The 9,355-nt window shown below is 47.6% G+C and overlaps 1 long non-coding RNA gene across 1 annotated transcript in view; it reads left to right on the top strand.

Annotated features, from left to right (window-relative positions):
* The first annotated feature begins 9,044 nt into the window (after positions 1–9,044).
* The window catches only part of LOC125739835 (uncharacterized), a 36,489-nt gene continuing 36,178 nt past the window's right edge, over positions 9,045–9,355 (top strand). Inside the window, exon 1 of the long non-coding RNA XR_007397344.1 lies at positions 9,045–9,082. This is a non-coding gene — a long non-coding RNA (uncharacterized LOC125739835). The remainder of the gene's footprint in view (positions 9,083–9,355) is intronic.

Below are 9,355 nucleotides of genomic sequence, written 5' to 3'. Positions count from 1 at the left end.
GCTTGTTAATGAGGTTGATCTTGGCTTAACTTTTAAGTGGATGGGTTTCGCTACCTACTGCCCAAAAGCACTGTGCACAGTAGTACTAAAATCCTGAGGGATTCAGGAGCGGCTCAGTCTCTCATCTTGGCCCTTCCTTTCTCGACACAGACTTTCTGATATTCTTATGCATTGGTACAGGGAATTGAAATGGGGTTCTCCAAGGTGCCTATACATAATATTCACTTAGAGTGGGAACTGGTATCCGGTTTTGTTAAAATAACCCATAAAAGGGCATTACTCTTTCTAGGCAATGACCTGGCTGGAGGAATGGTTTTACCTTTGCTGGACGTGTTAGAGGCCACAGAAAGAGAACCTGAAGGCAGGTTCCTGCCTGTATTGTTACCTGCAGTCAGTTGCATTTCCTGGCATATGTGGAGGGACCATGTGACACCTTTATGGCCAATGAAGAAAGTGTCATTGTGCCGCCACTGGAAAGGCAGCGAGTGCATGTTGAACTGCCCAACAGGGAGATCTCCCTATAACTCGAGAGCAGCAAATGAGTGAATGAATGATACATTTATACAGAGCTTGTCAAGACCCCCAACGTGCTTAAGGGAACCGATGGGGAGCCACTTCATCCAGCACCACTGGGTAGCCCCCACCTGGACGATGTGGCGGCAGCCATCCTGCAGCAGTACACTCACCATACAGTAGCTAAGGTGGTGAAGGGGCAGTAGAGAATTCACCCGATATAAGGGAAGATCAGGAGGCCAGATTTGAAAGGGCCACAGTGGGCAATTTTATACAGGGTATCAGGTTCCATCCCAACTCTTTCAAATTATGCCCTTGGATTTTTAATGACCGCAGCGAAACAGAAGCTCAGTTTTACATCTAATCTGATGGCCGGCACCATTGTTACAGTATAGTGGCCCTGCCACTGCACTAGGATCCACACAGACCACAGGATGGGCTACCCTGTGGGCCACACCTATACCTCTTTCAGCAACAGCCCAGCTTTCCTATTTGGTCTCCCATAAAAGTACCGTCCAGGTCCGAACCTGCTTGGTTTCTGATAGAGTACCTAGTCTGTACTGCAGGTGGTATGGCTGTTGGCAAACCCACTCACAGAAGGCAGGTAATTCATTGATGCATTGTTGCAGCCAGGCAGTCATGCAGACCCTCTGAATTTTATAAGCTCTGGCATGTATTTTTTAGAGAAAGAGGTTTTTTATGAGAAGATGGTCCCCTTTGGTTGCGAAGGACCTAGAGTGAAATATTTGTCAGATTGTGGTGCCCATATCATTAGCCTGGCATATGGCATATCAATTATCAGGGCATTTGGGCATAACTAAAACCTACTAATGTATTTAGCAGCATTTTCTTTGGTCAGGGATTAAGAAAGATATTGCTGCTTATTCTCAGTTGTGTTCAACATTTCAGATGGTGGAGAAACCCAGTTAGCTTTTGACAGTGTTAACATACCATTACAGGGTGACCCCTGTAACATCTACCCGGAATTTTGATTGGCTTTTTAAGTTAGAAATTGATGCCAATGCACCAAGTGCAGGTGTTTTGTTATTGCAAGACCATCTTGGTATTGATCACCCAGTGTGCTATTTTTCCAGAAGCCCTACCTTAATTATTCAGCAGCTGAAAGTAAAACATTGGTTTTACTGCTCTCTTTGCAACATTTTGAAGTTTATCTGGGTTCTAACCCATTCCTCATTGCTGTCTTTACAGAACGCAACCGACTGACTTTTCTCTCCCGTATGTGCAACGATAATCAGTGGAGGGTTGTCCAAAGAGCAGGTAACTGAGAATATCATGGCTGATGTCACATGCCTTTTAAGTTTTATGTGTTAGTAAGTAATATTGCCAAAGTCATGTGAGCAAACATTGTTTTTAGGGAGGGGGCACATCAGTAGATCAGCTTGTCATGAGGATAATTTAAACAATGTTCACAGCTTACTGGAATATTGGAATTCTGGAATGCTAAAATATCAAACACGCTTAAGCCCACCCCAGAAGATGACTCTTAAGTCCTCCACTTTGACGTGATACCATAGATTTTGCGATCCGCGTATCCAGGCTCACCTTTGGGGTAAACCAAACCCCCCTCCTACCCCTGTGCCTCACATGCCTGTTTAAGTGAGTAATATATTGTTATGGATCCTCAACTGAGCAGGACAGCCTCACTCCATTGGCTTTATTTATATGGCTCATTAAACCCGGCGGGAAATGCTGACGATGCTGCATTTCAATTATTCAGGCCAAAAACATACTGAGAGTGGAATAAAAAAGTTTGACCATGTTTCCTTTTTATGATTTCCATTAAAAGCTGTCAGGATCGGTCCCCACCTTGTCCTGTCCGTCTCCCTGTTTGCTGTGGCCATTTCGTCCTTTTCCCTGTCTTTCATTAAGTTTACTTTCTGATCTTTTCTGAAAGTGTTCCTGCCATTTGGCTGAAATGTGCTCCCCTACTTTCAATCGTATCCATGTGAAATGTTCTGCACAAATAATCATATCTTGTCTTTGCTATTTACTAATAAACGAAGTGTGGCTTAAAAGACATCTTATGATAAATAAAAACATTGATTCACGTTTTCCCTCGCCCGGATGCGGGTCACCGAGGTCCCCCCCTGCAGCCCGAAGAAGGCACGTGTGTCCCCCCTCCAATAGACTCACCACCTGTAGGAGGGGCCAAAGGGGTCAGGTGCAGTGCGAGACCTTGGCGGTCCGATCCTTGGCTGCAGAAGCACTGGACTTGGCTACACTAGCTCTAGGGACATGGAATGTCACCTCTCTGATGGGGAAGGAGCCTGATCTGGTGCACGACGTTGTGAGGTTCCGACTAGATATAGTCGGGCTCCGGAACCAGATTCCTTGAAGGTGGTTGGACCCTCTTCCACTCTGGAGTTGCTCTCGGGGAGTGGCACTGAGCAGGGGCGGGCATACTTATTGCCCCCAGGCTGGGTGCCTGTACATTGGGGTTTACTGCGGTGGACGAGAGGGTAGCCTCCCTTCGCCTTCGGGTGGGAGGACGGGTCCTGACTGTTGTTTGCGCTTATGCACCAAATGGCAGTTCAGCATGCCCAATCTTTTTGGAGTCCTTGGAAGGGCTGTTGGAGAGCGCTCCTCCCGGGGAACTGCGTTAGTGGAACCACTTCAGGCTTAGTTTCGTGATGGCGCTAGTTTGAGTCTGACTTTTTCAGGAAAGTCTGGCTTTCTTTAGCTACTTTCATGGAATAACCCCCGTTCCCTTAATCTCTGTTATTTTTGTGTAATTAGTAATTACCCGCACCTGTCCCTCGTCATGCCCTTATCTGTGTGTTTAACTGCCTGGCCTTATTCTGTTCGTTGGCTGATCTTTGCATTTGGTTCTGCTTCCTATGTGTGTTGGTTCCCACTTGGTGCTTGTCAGTGTTACCTATGTTCTGGACCCTGGTTACTGTTCCTGTTTCCTCTGTGTTTCCTTAAATACCCCCCCTTTCCCTATTCTGGACTCCTTATACTCTACCTCCCTTTGTTTTGGCCCCTTGTGGTCCTTTTATTTCCAGTGTGATTTGTATGTAGTTTCTAATAGTCCCTTTGTCTGTAAACCACACCGTGGATCATCCTTCCTTCCTGCCTCGCCATGACAAAAAGGACATTAACGGAAAATGCACCGTCTGCTGAAAAGAGGGCTGCTTTTTTATTTCTCTGCCTTTCACCATTTTTTTCCCTGAGTTACAATTCCGGTGTAATGGATCTGAGTTCATTGGCCATACGGGCATCCCAGATATACGTGGAGAAGAAACTGAACAACGAGATGTTTGTGCTCAACCTAACATTTTAAAATACATCAAGAATGAATGGTTTTCAGAAACAGCTATTTACGTGCATGCTATTAAAAAAGTATCAATCATTGCAAATACAGTATATCATGCCTAGAAACACAGACAATTTGCTAATCATGGTTGATAATCAGTTGCTCATTTTTACCTTTCCATGTCAAAAGAGGAGAGGCAATCTCCAAGACTTCCCTCTAGTAAGGAAGGACACTTTTAAGCAGTTAAGCAAGGGATGTCCCTTGTTATGGTAAAGCGAGTCAGCCTACCCCCCCCCCCCCCCCCACACACACACACACACACACAATTCACTCTCCTTTGTAAGGTTAGCTAGCCACATTTGTACTGAAGGACTTTGCTTTGCATTCCTTTAAACCAGTAAAAAAAACTCCACCAAGGCCTTGATTCCTGTGTCCTGAGCTAAGCCACTGCGTGGTTTCAGTTCCCCTCAGTTTGCCTCCGTCTGCAACGTGTCCTCCCACGTGTGACTGCAGTCCCTCTGAAACGGTGGCCCTTTGAAGAGTATGTCTGGCAGGAGGAGATAGAGACCTCTCAGAAGGGAGGGAATTAATCGCACTGTAATGAGCCGGACATGGCCGTGTGCCTGTCGCACACATGCATGGTCCACATCGACACGGCGGTTTGCCCGCCACGCTCCCCCGCTGAAGTGTCTGAACTTGGCACTCGCTCTAACAAGAATCCCTAATATGGTGCCTGAGGCAACATGCTTTGGGTACGACTTCAATCGCCTGTTTTTTTTTTTCGTCCTTCTGTTTCATGCTGTCGAGTCAGAAGCGAGAGGAAATCTACTTTGTGGCTGTGTTGCTGGTAGCTTGAAAAGGCTGCTCCGTCTTGTTTGATCTCTGTCGGGGTGGGGGGCTGGTACAGCCACCATAACCTCAGGATCCCCGCAGTCAGTGTCCACAGACACCCTGCTCTAGACTTCCAACCTGAAGGAGGTGGCAGAACGTGATGCATAAGTATCTGTGCCTGTGATCAAAAGGTTGTTGGTTCGAGCCGCAGTCTTGGCAGAATAGTCACATTTCTGTGGGTCCTGGAGCAAAGTCCTTAATCCCCAGCTCTAGGGATGCTGCATGCTGGCTGATCCTACGCTCTGACCAAACCCTACCCCACCACCCCCCAGCTTGCTCTCACCTGCATGTGTGTCTCATGATGAGATAGGTGCAAGCCAATGTACCTGTACTTCTTTGAAAATGGGAAATAAAGTATCATTTCATGATGGTTGAAAGGGTGAATGGGGTTTGCAGAACCATGATGCCCCCCCAGGCAGGATTGCAGAAGGAGGTATGTTTGTTTTGCTAATTCTGTACAGGTGTCACTACTCTGATGTGTTATTTTGTAGGGCTGCTTCAATAATCATACTAATGTTGAATAATTTGGTTTGTTAAAAAAGATGAAAGGGTGGGGCTGTCTAAGAAGACAGGGACAAGAGACTGGGCATATTTGTATTCATATACTTCGGCATCATCCTTATTCGGCCTCAAGACTATAAATGCCTTTAAAACTCCCTGATCCCCGTTAAATTGACACAACACTCGCTGTACTGCCCAGTGTAAATTGTGTTTTGGTGACACCTCGTGGTCACATAATGTAATGTCGCTATTAATTTGTTCTTTCGGAGTTTTTGTAGTTTTGTTCCTGCAAAAAAACGTGACAATGCAGGCCATATATCCATCCATCCATTTTCCAAACCGCTTATCCTACTGGGTCGCGGGGGGTCCGGAGCCTATCCCGGAAGCAATGGGCAGGGAACAACCCAGGATGGGGGGGCCAGCCCATCACAGGGCACATTCACACACCATTCACTCACACATGCACACCTACGGGAAATTTAGCAACTCCAATTAGTCTCAGCATGTTTTTGGACTGTGGGGGGAAACCAGAGTACCTGTAGGAAACCCCACAACGACATGGGGAGAACATTAAAACTCCACACACATGTGACCCAAGCGGAGACTTGAACCTGGGTCCCAGAGGTGTGAGGCAACAGCGCTAACCACTGCACCACCATGCCGCCCCTGCAGGCCATATATGGTTTATCTAATTTTATTATGTGTTTAGGTCAAATGAATCCCTGTGCATATGCTTCCTAATATCTGTCCACTACCGAAAGCACCGATAGTGGGCATTCGACCATGGAGCAATGGAAGAAGGTGGTCCGGTCTCATGAGTCATGCTTTCATGGGCACCATGGAAAAGATGGCACTAGGATGCACTATGGACAAAAGGGCAGCCTGCAGGGGCAGTGCGATGCTCTGGGCATTCATGTGGGTGTTATTTTGCCAAATACCACATACCTAAACATTGTCACAGACCAAGTGTTATAACCCAGTCTAGGACTGGGCTGTAACAGAATGGGATAAAGCAATGTGGAGAGAATCACGGACAACGGACTGTGGTTATGAGGCTGTTATTATTGATATGCTATGAACAAAACAACAAAAGGGCTAACAGCAAGTACCCTGGGGGTAGCCCATGGACGTGACCCTACCTCTTAGTTGTAATACCATAGTACACAGAGCACAACAACAAAACCTGTCCTCTGCATTTATCCCACATGTCACATCGTGACATAGCAGGGGGCAGCTGATTCAGCAGCCAAGGAGCAGGGGGCAGTACCTCGCTCAGGGTACCTCAGTGGAACTTTGCTGGTCAGGGATTTCAACCAGCAATCTTTCGATTACAAGTGCACTCCGTCCCTAAGCATTAGGCCACCAATATGAAACAAAAAGACAATTGTGCCCCTAACTCTCCAACTAACAAAATACAAAAACCAAACAAATTCAAAACACAATGGCAGTCACATCTTATACACGAAACAAGCTGCCATCGCCCAAATAACAGTGCTTAGCGCTGTTGCCTCACACCTCTGGGACCCGGGTTCGAGTTTCCGCCTGGGTTACATGTGTGTGGAGTTTGCATGTTCTCCCCATGTTGTCGTGGGGTTTCCCCCGGGTACTCCGGTTTCCCCCCACAGTCCAAAAACATGCTGAGGCTAATTACAGTTACCAAATTGCCTATAGGTGTAAGTGAATGGTGTATGAGTGACTGGTGTATGAGTGTGCCCTGCGATGGGTTTGCACCCCATCCTGGGTTGTTCCCTGCCTTGCTCCCGAGGCCTCTGGGACAGGCTACAGACCCCCCACAACCCTGACAAGGATAAGAAGTTACAGAAAATGGATGAATGTTTATAATGCATTATCTGTGCATTTTTTAATAATTCATTCATATTGGGCTGCATCCCAAGTAGAAAAAATATAAATTATATTCCTCAAAAACATAATCTTACAATTTGATTATGATTGTACCTTACATCAATAACACTAAAACCCCTGGCACATTTCCAGCTAGGCCTCCTTCCACTACAAACAGCCCAGTTCCAGCTAGGCCTCCTTCCACTACAAACAGCCCAGTTCCAGCTAGGCCTCCTTCGACTACGAATGGCCCAGTTCCAGCTAGGCCTCCTTCGACTATGAATGGCCCAGTTCCAGCTAGGCCTCCTTCCACTGCAAACAGCCCAGTTCCAGCTAGGCCTCCTTCCACTATAAACAGCCCAGTTCCAGCTAGGCCTCCTTCGACTACGAGTGGCCCAGTTCCAGCTAGGCCTCCTTCGACTACGAGTGGCCCAGTTCCAGCTAGGCCTCCTTCGACTACGAATGACCCAGTCCCAGCTAGGCCTCCTTCGACTACGAATGGCCCAGTCCCAGCTAGGCCTCCTTCGACTACGAATGGCCCAGTCCCAGCTAGGCCTCCTTCGACTACGAATGGCCCAGTCCCAGCTAGGCCTCCTTCGACTACGAATGGCCCAGTTCCAGCTAGGCCTCCTTACACTACAAACAGCCCAGTTCCACCTAGGCCTCCTTACACTACAAACAGCCCAGTTCCAGCTAGGCCTCCTTCCACTACAAACAGCCCAGTTCCAGCTAGGCCTCCTTCGACTATGAATGGCCCAGTTCCAGCTAGGCCTCTTTCCACTACAAACAGCCCAGTTCCAGCTAGGCCTCCTTCGACTACAAACAGCCCAGTTCCAGCTAGGCCTCCTTCGACTACGAATGACCCAGTCCCAGCTAGGCCTCCTTCAACTACGAATGGCCCAGTCCCAGCTAGGCCTCCTTCGACTACGAATGGCCCAGTTCCAGCTAGGCCTCCTTACACTACAAACAGCCCAGTTCCAGCTAGGCCTCCTTACACTACAAACAGCCCAGTTCCAGCTAGGCCTACTTCCACTACAAACAGCCCAGTTGCAGCTAGGCCTACTTCCACTACAAACAGCCCAGTTGCAGCTAGGCCTCCTTCGACTACAAACAGCCCAGTTCCAGCTAGGCCTCCTTCGACTACGAGTGGCCCAGTCCCAGTTAGGCCTCCTTCAACTACGAATGGCCCAGTTCCAGCTAGGCCTCCTTCCACTACAAACAGCCCAGTTCCAGCTAGGCCTCCTTCCACTACAAACAGCCCAGTTCCAGCTAGGCCTCCTTCGACTACGAATGGCCCAGTTCCAGCTAGGCCTCCTTCGACTACGAATGGCCCAGTTAGTTAGGCCTCCTTCGACTACGAATGGCCCAGTTCCAGCTAGGCCTCCTTCGACTACGAATGGCCCAGTTAGTTAGGCCTCCTTTGACTACGAATGGCCCAGTTCCAGCTAGGCCTCCTTCGACTACGAATGGCCCAGTTCCAGCTAGGCCTCCTTCGACTACGAATGGCCCAGTTCCAGCTAGGCCTCCTTCGACTACGAATGGCCCAGTTCCAGCTAGGCCTCCTTCGACTACAAGTGGCCCAGTCCCAGCTAGGCCTCCTTCCACTACAAACAGCCCAGTTCCAGCTAGGCCTCCTTCCACTACGAATGGCCCAGTTCCAGCTAGGCCTCCTTCCACTACAAGTGGCCCAGTCCCAGCTAGGCCTCCTTCCACTACAAGTGGCCCAGTCCCAGCTAGGCCTCCTTCCACTACGAATGGCCCAGTTCCAGCTAGGCCTCCTTCCACTACGAATGGCCCAGTTCCAGCTAGGCCTCCTTCGACTATGAATGGCCCAGTTAAAACTCTATTAATTAACAATAATTTCCCATGATTATTTCCTGCACCTTGCTGCATGGCTTTAACAAACCTGTTACAGGATTTCCGTTGGCCAAAATAATAAAGGAAATAAATCAACATAATAATGGATGATGCTAAAATAATTAGCTTGTTACCTTCTTGTCCAGGCACTTTAAACACATTTCTATCCTGACTTAGCACTTAGCATGTTTGCGGTTCCAGGTGGTCATCCAGTCTTTCCACTGTTACTACTGTATAACATCAGTCTGGATGCTGTTCATAAATGAATCTTGGCATGACTATGTGTAAAAGGATATTATATGGAAATATACTGGTGTGAATATGTCTGGTTACCAATAAACTCAATGACTGACTCTGTCCTACAAAATCAACCAAAAAACTTACATGCAAATTCATTTTTTTCTCGGTCACATTCTGTACTGTAAAAAAGTCGGTAGAATTAAAAAATTGACATAAATGCTTTTATGTATTTTA

The sequence above is a fragment of the Brienomyrus brachyistius genome, chromosome 4, assembly GCF_023856365.1.
Source record: "Brienomyrus brachyistius isolate T26 chromosome 4, BBRACH_0.4, whole genome shotgun sequence".
In the NCBI taxonomy this organism is placed as follows: domain Eukaryota; kingdom Metazoa; phylum Chordata; class Actinopteri; order Osteoglossiformes; family Mormyridae; genus Brienomyrus; species Brienomyrus brachyistius.
This window is presented reverse-complemented; position numbering and strand designations above follow the sequence as displayed.